Raw genomic sequence first — 12,500 nt, forward strand, 5'->3', positions numbered from 1 at the left:
AGGGGCATGTCCCTTTAAGAAGGCCGACCTGCTATGGTTCTCCACCTGGGTCTGGAACGCCAAATTAGTCCCTCTCCTCGCTGGAAGTCCAAAAAAAAGGCGTGAATTTGACTAAGTGCCTAGGAGGATGTCCCTTTAAGAAGGCCGACGTGCTATGGTTCTCCACCTGGGTCAGGAAAGCAAAATTGTCCCTCTCCTCGCTGGAAGTCCAAAAAAAAGGCGTGAATTTGACTAAGTGCCTAGGAGCATTTCCCTTTAAGAAGGCCGACCTGCTATGGTTCTCCACCTGGGTACGGAACGCCAAATTAGTCCCTCTCCTCGCTGGAAGTCCAAAAAAAAGGCGTAAATTTGACTAAGTGCCTAGGAGGATGTCCCTTTAAGAAGGCCGACCTGCTATGGTTCTCCACCTGGGTACGGAACGCCAAATTAGTCCCTCTCCTCGCTGGAAGTCCAAAAAAAAGGTGTAAATTTGACTAAGTGCCTAGGAGGATGTCCCCTTAAGAAGGCCGACGTCCCTTGGTTCTCCACCTGGGTACAGAACGCCAAATTAGTCCCTCTCCTAGCTGGAAGTCCAAAAAAAAAGGCGTGAATTTGACTAAGTGTCATTATTTTAGAGTACCAGGCCTCTATAGAAAAGTTTGGTTTTTTGTCTATGTGTCATCATTTTAGAGTACCAGGGCTCTATAGAAAAGTTTGGTAAATTTGACTAAGTGTCTAGGAGCATTTCCCTTTAAGAAGGCCGACGTGCTATGGTCCTCCACCTGGGTCAGGAACGCAAAATTGTCCCTCTCCTCGCTGGAAGTCCAAAAAAAAAGGCGTGAATTTGACTAAGTGTCTAGGAGGATGTCCCCTTAAGAAGGCCGACGTGCCTTGGTTCTCTACCTGGGTACGGAACGCCAAATTAGTCCCTCTCCTCGCTGGAAGTCCAAAAAAAAAGGTGTAAATTTGACTAAGTGCCTAGGAGCATGTCCCTTTAAGAAGGCCGACCTGCTATGGTTCTCCACCTGGGTCAGGAACGCCAAATTGTCCCTCTCCTCGCTGGAAGTCCAAAAAAAAGGCGTGAATTTGACTAAGTGCCTAGGAGGATGTCCCTTTAAGAAGGCCGACGTGCTATGGTTCTCCACCTGGGTCAGGAAAGCAAAATTGTCCCTCTCCTCGCTGGAAGTCCAAAAAAAAGGCGTGAATTTGACTAAGTGCCTAGGAGCATTTCCCTTTAAGAAGGCCGACGTGCTATGGTTCTCCACCCGGGTACGGAAAGCAAAATTAGTCCCTCTCCTCGCTGGAAGTCCAAAAAAAAGGCGTGAATTTGACTAAGTGCCTAGGAGGATGTCCCTTTAAGAAGGCCGACGTGCTATGGTTCTCCACCCGGGTACGGAAAGCAAAATTAGCCCCTCTCCTCGCTGGAAGTCCAAAAAAAAGGCGTGAATTTGACTAAGTGCCTAGGAGGATGTCCCTTTAAGAAGGCCGACGTGCTATGGTTCTCCACCTGGGTACGGAAGGCCAAATTAGCCCCTCTCCTCGCTGGAAGTCCAAAAAAAAGGCGGAAATTTGACTAAGTGCCTAGGAGCATTTCCCTTTAAGAAGGCCGACCTGCTATGGTTCTCCACCCGGGTCCGGAACTCAAAATTAGTCCCTCTCCTAGTTGGAAGTCATCAAAAAAAGGCGGAAATTTGACTAAGTGCCATCATTTTAGAGTACCAGGACTATAGCTGGGGAATTGGAGCCCTCTGGTGGACACTCGCTGCAAATGCACCCTGAATTAAACACATTATTTCCAGTTCTTTTGGTGTTCCCGGGGAATGAGAGGCCTTTTGTGGGCCAGAAAGAGTGGGGGACCCTTGGAGCCCCTATTTTCAGACAGTTTGGCTTATTTCGGTGACGCCGGGGCGTCCATCAGGTCTTCCCGGGGAATGAGAGGCCTTTTGTGGCCATATGTCAACAAAAGAGTGGGGAAATGGAGCCCTCCGGTGGACTCCCGCTGCAAATGCACCCCCCAAATTAAATACATTAATTCCAGGCCTTTTGGGGCCCTATATTCAGACGGTGTGTAGCCCTCCAGTGGACTCCCGCCTCCAATGCACCCCCCAAATTAAAGACATCACCCCCCAAATTAAAGGCATCATTTCCAGTTCTTTTGGGGCCCTATTTTCAGACAGTTTGGCGGATTTCCTTGACGCCGGGGAGTCCTACAGGTGTTCCCGGGGAATGAGAGGCCTTTTGTGGGCCAGAAAGAGTGGGGAACCCTTGGAGCCCCTATTTTCAGACAGTTTGGCTTATTTCGGTGACGCCGGGGCGTCCATCAGGTCTTCCCGGGGAATGAGAGGCCTTTTGTGGCCATATGTCAACAAAAGAGTGGGGAAATGGAGCCCTCCGGTGGACTCCCGCTGCAAATGCACCCCCCAAATTAAAGACATTAATTCCAGGCCTTTTGGGGCCCTATATTCAGACGGTGTGGAGCCCTCCAGTGGACTCCCGCCTCCAATGCACCCCCATAATTATAGACATCACCCCCCAAATTAAACACATTATTTCCAGTTCTTTTGGGCCCCTATTTTCAGACGGTTTGGCGTATTTCCTTGACGCCGGGGAGTCCTACAGGTGTTCCCGGGGAATGAGAGGCCTTTTGTGGGCCAGAAATAGTGGGGAACCCTTGGAGCCCCTATTTTCAGACAGTTTGCCGTATTTCGGTGACGCCGGGGCGTCCGTCAGGTCTTCCCGGGGAATGTGAGGCCTTTCGTGGGCCATATTTTCAGACAGATTGGCCTGTTTCAGTGACGCCGAGGCGTCCATCAGGTCTTCCCGGGGAGTGTGAGGCCTTTTGGGGCCCTATTTTCAGACAGAAAAAAAAGAAAAGTAACCCTTACACTACAAAGGACAGCGGGGAAACGCCCCCCCAGCAAAGTCACAGGGGAAGTGGGGTAGACAAGTGGAGAGTGTCTGGGGAAAAGTCCACAAAATGATCAAAAATCACACACAGGTACGAGTGCCACAAGTCCCGCCGCGTCCCACCCGAGTCCGAGGTGCCCCCCACATGCCCAAAACGCACCCAGCAAAGGCGCACTGTGATTGGGAAGAAAAGTTGGAAAAGTGGGCAAAAGTCCGGAAAAATGACCAAAAACCACACCCAGGTTAGAGCCCCACACGTCCTGCAGTCGCACCCGAGTCCTGGGATGCCCAACATGTCCAAAAAAATCAAAAAAAGCCCAAAAAATCAAAAAAAATCCCCGGGCCGTATCTTGGACGCCGGCGTACCGCGTTCGGCCCTCGTGCCGTAGTTTGGCGACCGATTGTAAAAATTTGCCGCGACCGGCTAGTTTTTTTCCTTGGAGTAAATAGAGAGTAGATCCAGCAGAAAATATGCACTATAAACAAAGAGAGGGAGTTTGGAGGGGGGCAAAAACGCCCTCTTGGAACTTAGTCCCGCCGCGTTCCACCAGGGTTCCGGGGTGCCTGACATGTCCACGACGCACCCAGCAAAGGCGCACTGTGATTGGGAAGAAAAGTTGGGAAAGTGGGCAAAAGTCCCAAATTTGATTCAAAATCACACCCAGGTTCGAGTCCCACAAGTCCCGCCGCGTTCCACCAGGGTTCCGGGGTGCCTGACATGTCCACGACGCACCCAGCAAAGGCGCACTGTGATTGGGAAGAAAAGTTGGGAAAGTGGGCAAAAGTCCCGAATTTGGTCCAAAATCACACCCAGGTTCGAGTCCCACAAGTCCCGCCGCGTTCCACCAGGGTTCCGGGGTGCCTACAATGTCCACAACGCACCCAGCAAAGGCGCACTGTGATTGGGAAGAAAAGTGGGCAAAAGTCCCGAATTTGGTCCAAAATCACACCCAGGTTCGAGTCCCACAAGTCCCGCCGCGTTCCACCAGTGTCTCGGGGTGCCTACAATGTCCACAACGCACCCAGCAAAGGCGCACTGTGATTGGGAAGAAAAGTTGGGAAAGTGGGCAAAAGTCCCGAATTTGGTCCAAAATCACACCCAGGTTCGAGTCCCACAAGTCCCGCCGCGTTCCACCAGTGTCTCGGGGTGCCTACAATGTCCACAACGCACCCAGCAAAGGCGCACTGTGATTGGGAAGAAAAGTTGGGAAAGTGGGCAAAAGTCCCGAATTTGGTCCAAAATCACACCCAGGTTCGAGTCCCACAAGTCCCGCCGCGTTCCACCAGGGTTCCGGGGTGCCTACAATGTCCACAACGCACCCAGCAAAGGCGCACTGTGATTGGGAAGAAAAGTTGGGAAAGTGGGCAAAAGTCCCTAATTTGGTCCAAAATCACACCCAGGTTCGAGTCCCACAAGTCCCGCCGCGTTCCACCAGGGTTCCGGGGTGCCTACAATGTCCACAACGCACCCAGCAAAGGCGCACTGTGATTGGGAAGAAAAGTTGGGAAAGTGGGCAAAAGTCCCGAATTTGGTCCAAAATCACACCCAGGTTCGAGTCCCACAAGTCCCGCCGCGTTCCACCAGGGTTCCGGGGTGCCTACAATGTCCACAACGCACCCAGCAAAGGCGCACTGTGATTGGGAAGAAAAGTTGGGAAAGTGGGCAAAAGTCCCGAATTTGGTCCAAAATCACACCCAGGTTCGAGTCCCACAAGTCCCGCCGCGTTCCACCAGGGTTCCGGGGTGCCTACAATGTCCACAACTTACCCAGCAAAGGCGCACTGTGATTGGGAAGAAAAGTTGGGAAAGTGGGCAAAAATCCCGAATTTGGTCCAAAATCACACCCAGGTTCGAGTCCCACAAGTCCCGCCGCGTTCCACCAGTGTTCCGGGGTGCCTACAATGCCTAAGACGCACCCAGCAAAGGCGCACTGTGATTGGGAAGAAAAGTTGGGAAAGTGGGCAAAAGTCCCGAATTTGGTCCAAAATCACACCCAGGTTCGAGTCCCACAAGTCCCGCCGCGTTCCACCAGGGTTCCGGGGTGCCTACAATGTCCACAACGCACCCAGCAAAGGCGCACTGTGATTGGGAAGAAAAGTTGGGAAAGTGGGCAAAAGTCCCGAATTTGGTCCAAAATCACACCCAGGTTCGAGTCCCACAAGTCCCGCCGCGTTCCACCAGAGTGCCGGGGTGCCTACAATGTCCACAACTTACCCAGCAAAGGCGCACTGTGAGTGGGCAAGAAAAGTTGGGAAAGTGGGCAAAAGTCCCGAATTTGATCCAAAATTATACCCAGGTTAAGGTCCCACAAGTCCCGCCGCGTTCCACCAGAGTGCCGGGGTGCCTACAATGTCCACAACTTACCCAGCAAAGGCGCACTGTGATACATTATTTCCAGTTCTTTTGGTGTTCCCGGGGAATGAGAGGCCTTTTGTGGGCCAGAAAGAGTGGGGAACCCTTGGAGCCCCTATTTTCAGACAGTTTGGCTTATTTCGGTGACGCCGGGGCGTCCATCAGGTCTTCCCGGGGAATGAGAGGCCTTTTGTGGGCCAGAAAGAGTGGGGAACCCTTGGAGCCCCTATTTTCAGACAGTTTGGCTTATTTCGGTGACGCCGGGGCGTCCATCAGGTCTTCCCGGGGAATGAGAGGCCTTTTGTGGCCATATGTCAACAAAAGAGTGGGGAAATGGAGCCCTCCGGTGGACTCCCGCTGCAAATGCACCCCCCAAATTAAATACATTAATTCCAGGCCTTTTGGGGCCCTATATTCAGACGGTGTGGAGCCCTCCAGTGGACTCCCGCCTCCAATGCACCCCCATAATTATAGACATCACCCCCCAAATTAAACACATTATTTCCAGTTCTTTTGGGCCCCTATTTTCAGACGGTTTGGCGTATTTCCTTGACGCCGGGGAGTCCTACAGGTGTTCCCGGGGAATGAGAGGCCTTTTGTGGGCCAGAAAGAGTGGGGAACACTTGGAGCCCCTATTTTCAGACAGTTTGCCGTATTTCGGTGACGCCGGGGCGTCCGTCAGGTCTTCCCGGGGAATGTGAGGCCTTTCGTGGGCCATATTTTCAGACAGATTGGCCTGTTTCAGTGACGCCGAGGCGTCCATCAGGTCTTCCCGGGGAGTGTGAGGCCTTTTGGGGCCCTATTTTCAGACAGAAAAAAAAGAAAAGTAACCCTTACACTACAAAGGACAGCGGGGAAACGCCCCCCCCAGCAAAGTCACAGGGGAAGTGGGGTAGACAAGTGGAGAGTGTCTGGGGAAAAGTCCACAAAATGATCAAAAATCACACACAGGTACGAGTGCCACAAGTCCCGCCGCGTCCCACCCGAGTCCGAGGTGCCCCCCACATGCCCAAAACGCACCCAGCAAAGGCGCACTGTGAGTGGGGAAGAAAATTTGGAAAAGTGGGCAAAAGTCCGGAAAATGACCAAAAACCACACCCAGGTTAGAGCCCCACACGTCCTGCAGTCGCACCCGAGTCCTGGGATGCCCAACATGTCCAAAAAAATCAAAAAAAGCCCAAAAAATCAAAAAAATCCCCGGGCCGTATCTTGGACGCCGGCGTACCGCGTTCGGCCCTCGTGCCGTAGTTTGGCGACCGATTGTAAAAATTTGCCGCGACCGGCTAGTTTTTTTCCTTGGAGTAAATAGAGAGTAGATCCAGCAGAAAATATGCACTATAAACAAAGAGAGGGGGTTTGGAGGGGGGCAAAAACGCCCTCTTGGAACTTTTGCAGCAGCACACATCAAACTAGCGGGGAGAAGGCATGCATAGCAAAAGGCCACGAAATGATCCAAAATCACACCCAGGTTCGAGTCCCACAAGTCCCGCCGCGTTCCACCAGGGTTCCGGGGTGCCTGACATGTCCACGACGCACCCAGCAAAGGCGCACTGTGATTGGGAAGAAAAGTTGGGAAAGTGGGCAAAAGTCCCGAATTTTATCCAAAATTATACCCAGGTTCGAGTCCCACAAGTCCCGCCGCGTTCCACCAGTGTCTCGGGGTGCCTACAATGTCCACAACGCACCCAGCAAAGGCATCACACCCAGGTTCGAGTCCCACAAGTCCCGCCGCGTTCCACCAGGGTTCCGGGGTGCCTACAATGTCCACAACGCACCCAGCAAAGGCGCACTGTGATTGGGAAGAAAAGTTGGGAAAGTGGGCAAAAGTCCCGAATTTGGTCCAAAATCACACCCAGGTTCGAGTCCCACAAGTCCCGCCGCGTTCCACCAGTGTCTCGGGGTGCCTACAATGTCCACGACTTACCCAGCAAAGGCGCACTGTGATTGGGAAGAAAAGTTGGGAAAGTGGGCAAAAGTCCCGAATTTGGTCCAAAATCACACCCAGGTTCGAGTCCCACAAGTCCCGCCGCGTTCCACCAGGGTCTCGGGGTGCCTACAATGTCCACAACGCACCCAGCAAAGGCGCACTGTGATTGGGAAGAAAAGTTGGGAAAGTGGGCAAAAGTCCCGAATTTGGTCCAAAATCACACCCAGGTTCGAGTCCCACAAGTCCCGCCGCGTTCCACCAGGGTCTCGGGGTGCCTACAATGTCCACAACGCACCCAGCAAAGGCGCACTGTGATTGGGAAGAAAAGTTGGGAAAGTGGGCAAAAGTCCCGAATTTGGTCCAAAATCACACCCAGGTTCGAGTCCCACAAGTCCTGCCGCGTTCCACCAGGGTTCCGGGGTGCCTACAATGTCCACAACGCACCCAGCAAAGGCGCACTGTGATTGGGAAGAAAAGTTGGGAAAGTGGGCAAAAGTCCCGAATTTGGTCCAAAATCACACCCAGGTTCGAGTCCCACAAGTCCCGCCGCGTTCCACCAGTGTCTCGGGGTGCCTACAATGTCCACAACTTACCCAGCAAAGGCGCACTGTGATTGGGAAGAAAAGTTGGGAAAGTGGGCAAAAGTCCCGAATTTGGTCCAAAATCACACCCAGGTTCGAGTCCCACAAGTCCCGCCGCGTTCCACCAGTGTCTCGGGGTGCCTACAATGTCCACAACGCACCCAGCAAAGGCGCACTGTGATTGGGAAGAAAAGTTGGGAAAGTGGGCAAAAGTCCCGAATTTGATCCAAAATTATGCCCGGGTTGGAGTCCCACAAGTCCCGCCGCGTTCCACCAGTGTCTCGGGGTGCCTACAATGTCCACAACGCACCCAGCAAAGGCGCACTGTGATTGGGAAGAAAAGTTGGGAAAGTGGGCAAAAGTCCCGAATTTGGTCCAAAATCACACCCAGGTTCGAGTCCCACAAGTCCCGCCGCGTTCCACCAGGGTTCCGGGGTGCCTACAATGTCCACGACGCACCCAGCAAAGGCGCACTGTGATTGGGAAGAAAAGTTGGGAAAGTGGGCAAAAGTCCCGAATTTGGTCCAAAATCACACCCAGGTTCGAGTCCCACAAGTCCCGCCGCGTTCCACCAGGGTTCCGGGGTGCCTACAATGTCCACGACGCACCCAGCAAAGGCGCACTGTGATTGGGAAGAAAAGTTGGGAAAGTGGGCAAAAGTCCCGAATTTGGTCCAAAATCACACCCAGGTTCGAGTCCCACAAGTCCCGCCGCGTTCCACCAGGGTTCCGGGGTGCCTACAATGTCCACGACGCACCCAGCAAAGGCGCACTGTGATTGGGAAGAAAAGTTGGGAAAGTGGGCAAAAGTCCCGAATTTGGTCCAAAATCACACCCAGGTTCGAGTCCCACAAGTCCCGCCGCGTTCCACCAGTGTCTCGGGGTGCCTACAATGTCCACAACGCACCCAGCAAAGGCGCACTGTGATTGGGAAGAAAAGTTGGGAAAGTGGGCAAAAGTCCCGAATTTGGTCCAAAATCACACCCAGGTTCGAGTCCCACAAGTCCCGCCGCGTTCCACCAGGGTTCCGGGGCGCCTACAATGTCCACAACGCACCCAGCAAAGGCGCACTGTGATTGGGAAGAAAAGTTGGGAAAGTGGGCAAAAGTCCCGAATTTGGTCCAAAATCACACCCAGGTTCGAGTCCCACAAGTCCCGCCGCGTTCCACCAGGGTTCCGGGGGTGCCTGGCATGTCCACAACTTACCCAGCAAAGGTGCACTGTGATTGGGAAGAAAAGTTGGGAAAGTGGGCAAAAGTCCCGAATTTGGTCCAAAATCACACCCAGGTTCGAGTCCCACAAGTCCCGCCGCGTTCCACCAGGGTTCCGGGGTGCCTACAATGTCCACAACGCACCCAGCAAAGGCGCACTGTGATTGGGAAGAAAAGTTGGGAAAGTGGGCAAAAGTCCCGAATTTGGTCCAAAATCACACCCAGGTTCGAGTCCCACAAGTCCCGCCGCGTTCCACCAGGGTTCCGGGGTGCCTACAATGTCCACAACGCACCCAGCAAAGGCGCACTGTGATTGGGAAGAAAAGTTGGGAAAGTGGGCAAAAGTCCCGAATTTGGTCCAAAATCACACCCAGGTTCGAGTCCCGCAAGTCCCGCCGCGTTCCAACAGGGTTCCGGGGTGCCTACAATGTCCACAACGCACCCAGCAAAGGCGCACTGTGATTGGGAAGAAAAGTTGGGAAAGTGGGCAAAAGTCCCGAATTTGGTCCAAAATCACACCCAGGTTCGAGTCCCACAAGTCCCGCCGCGTTCCACCAGGGTTCCGGGGTGCCTGACATGTCCACGACGCACCCAGCAAAGGCGCACTGTGATTGGGAAGAAAAGTTGGGAAAGTGGGCAAAAGTCCCGAATTTGGTCCAAAATCACACCCAGGTTCGAGTCCCACAAGTCCCGCCGCGTTCCACCAGGGTTCCGGGGTGCCTACAATGTCCACAACGCACCCAGCAAAGGCGCACTGTGAGTGGGAAGAAAAGTTGGGAAAGTGGGCAAAAGTCCCGAATTTGGTCCAAAATCACACCACCAGGTTTGAGTCCCACAAGTCCCGCCGCGTTCCACCAGTGTCTCGGGGTGCCTACAATGTCCACGACGCACCCAGCAAAGGCGCACTGTGATTGGGAAGAAAAGTTGGGAAAGTGGGCAAAAGTCCCGAATTTGATCCAAAATTATGCCCGGGTTGGAGTACCACGAGTCCGGCCGCGTTCCACCGGTGTCCCGGGGGTGCCTGGCATGTCCACAACTTACCCAGCAAAGGCGCACTGTGATTGGGAAGAAAAGTTGGGAAAGTGGGCAAAAGTCCCGAATTTGATCCAATATTATGCCCGGGTTGGAGTACCACGAGTCCGGCCGCGTTCCACCGGTGTCCCGGGGGTGCCTGCCATGTCCACAACTTACCCAGCAAAGGCGCACTGTGATTGGGAAGAAAAGTTGGGAAAGTGGGCAAAAGTCCCGAATTTGATCCAAAATTATGCCCGGGTTGGAGTACCACGAGTCCGGCCGCGTTCCACCGGTGTCCCGGGGGTGCCTGCCATGTCCACAACTTACCCAGCAAAGGCGCACTGTGATTGGGAAGAAAAGTTGGGAAAGTGGGCAAAAGTCCCGAATTTGATCCAAAATTATGCCCGGGTTGGAGTACCACGAGTCCGGCCGCGTTCCACCGGTGTCCCGGGGGTGCCTGCCATGTCCACAACTTACCCAGCAAAGGCGCACTGTGATTCAGAAGAAAAGTTGGGAAAGTGGGGAAAAAAAGGACCGGGAAATATCCAAAATTATGCCCGGGTTGGAGTACCACGAGTCCGGCCGCGTTCCACCGGTGTCCCGGGGGTGCCTGGCACGTCCACAACTTACCCAGCAAAGGCGCACTGTCAGTGGGGAAGACCAAACATGTCTCGGATTTTTTCCAAGTACCTTAACGAGAGAGGCTAAAAAGCACCTGTTTTTACCTTCTCTCGTTGTTGTACTTAGAAAAAAAACGAGAAAATAAAAAATCTGGGTTTTTTTCTAAGTACCTTAACGAGAGAGGCTAAAAAAAACCATTTTTTACCTTCTCTCGTTGTTGTACTTAGAAAAAAAACGAGAAAAAAAATTTTCCCCATTCATTTCAATGGGAGTTCATTTTTTTTTTGGGATTTTTTCTAAGTACCTTAACGAGAGAGGCTTAATTTTTCACCTACTTTTTACCTTCTCTCGATTTTTCGTTTTTTACCTGGTCGACCAAAACACCTCCATCTCGTTACTATGTGCACCATGTCTGACAGGCTGAAATCACAGGGAACGCGTCCGAGTCAAAGTGAGCTATTTTCGGACACAAATATGGTGTTTTTCCCCTCTATCCTCTGGTTCTTTTTTCAAACTGATCTTCCAGCATCTGAGCGACAGGGGCTCATGCAGACACCTGTGTCCGCCCGAGGGGCGCCTTCCCGGACACATATATGGTGCTTCCCCCCTCTTTACCCCGGTCCTTTTTCAAACTGATCTTCCAGCATCTGAGCGACAGGGGCTCATGCAGACACCTGTGTCCGCCCGAGGGGCGCCTTCCCGGACACATATATGGTGCTTTCCCCCTCTTTACCCCGGTCCTTTTTCAATCTGCTCTTCCAGCATCTGAGCGACAGGGGCTCATGCAGACACCTGTGTCCGCCTAAGGGGCGCCTTCTCGGACACATTTTCAACTTTTCCCGCATGAATGAAATCCTGGAACTGATTCCACCCAGGTACTTAGGGCTTCCAGGGCTTGAGCGACAGGGGCTCTGTCCGGAGCGTGTGTCCGCCTAGGGGGCGCTGTCCCGGACACATTTTCAACTTTTCCCGCATGGATGAAATCCTGGAACTGATTCCACCCAGGTACTTAGGGCTTCCAGGGCTTGAGCGACAGGGGCTCTGTCCGGAGCGTGTGTCCGCCTAGGGGGCGCTGTCTCGGACACATTTTCAACTTTTCCCGCATGGATGAAATCCTGGAACTGATTCCACCCAGGTACTTAGGGCTTCCAGGGCTTGAGCGACAGGGGCTCTGTCCGGAGCGTGTGTCCGCCTAGGGGGCGCTGTCTCGGACACATTTTCAACTTTTCCCGCATGGATGAAATCCTGGAACTGATTCCACCCAGGTACTTAGGGCTTCCAGGGCTTGAGCGACAGGGGCTCTGTCCGGAGCGTGTGTCCGCCTAGGGGGCGCTGTCTCGGACACATTTTCAACTTTTCCCGCATGGATGAAATCCTGGAACTGATTCCACCCAGGTACTTAGGGCTTCCAGGGCTTGAGCGACAGGGGCTCTGTCCGGAGCGTGTGTCCGCCTAGAGGGCGCTGTCTCGGACACATTTTCAACTTTTCCCGCATGAATGAAATCCTGGAACTGATTCCACCCAGGTACTTAGGGCTTCCAGGGCTTGAGCGACAGGGGCTCTGTCCGGAGCGTGTGTCCGCCTAGAGGGCGCTGTCTCGGACACATTTTCAACTTTTCCCGCATGAATGAAATCCTGGAACTGATTCCACCCAGGTACTTAGGGCTTCCAGGGCTTGAGCGACAGGGGCTCTGTCCGGAGCGTGTGTCCGCCTAGGGGGCGCTGTCTCGGACACATTTTCAACTTTTCCCGCATGGATGAAATCCTGGAACTGATTCCACCCAGGTACTTAGGACTTCCAGGGCTTGAGCGACAGGGGCTCTGTCCGGAGCGTGTGTCCGCCTAGGGGGCGCTGTCTCGGACACATTTTCAACTTTTCCCGCATGAATGAAATCCTGGAACTGATTCC

Source organism: Nerophis lumbriciformis, unplaced genomic scaffold, assembly GCF_033978685.3.
Source record: "Nerophis lumbriciformis unplaced genomic scaffold, RoL_Nlum_v2.1 HiC_scaffold_77, whole genome shotgun sequence".
Taxonomy (NCBI): Eukaryota; Metazoa; Chordata; class Actinopteri; order Syngnathiformes; family Syngnathidae; genus Nerophis; species Nerophis lumbriciformis.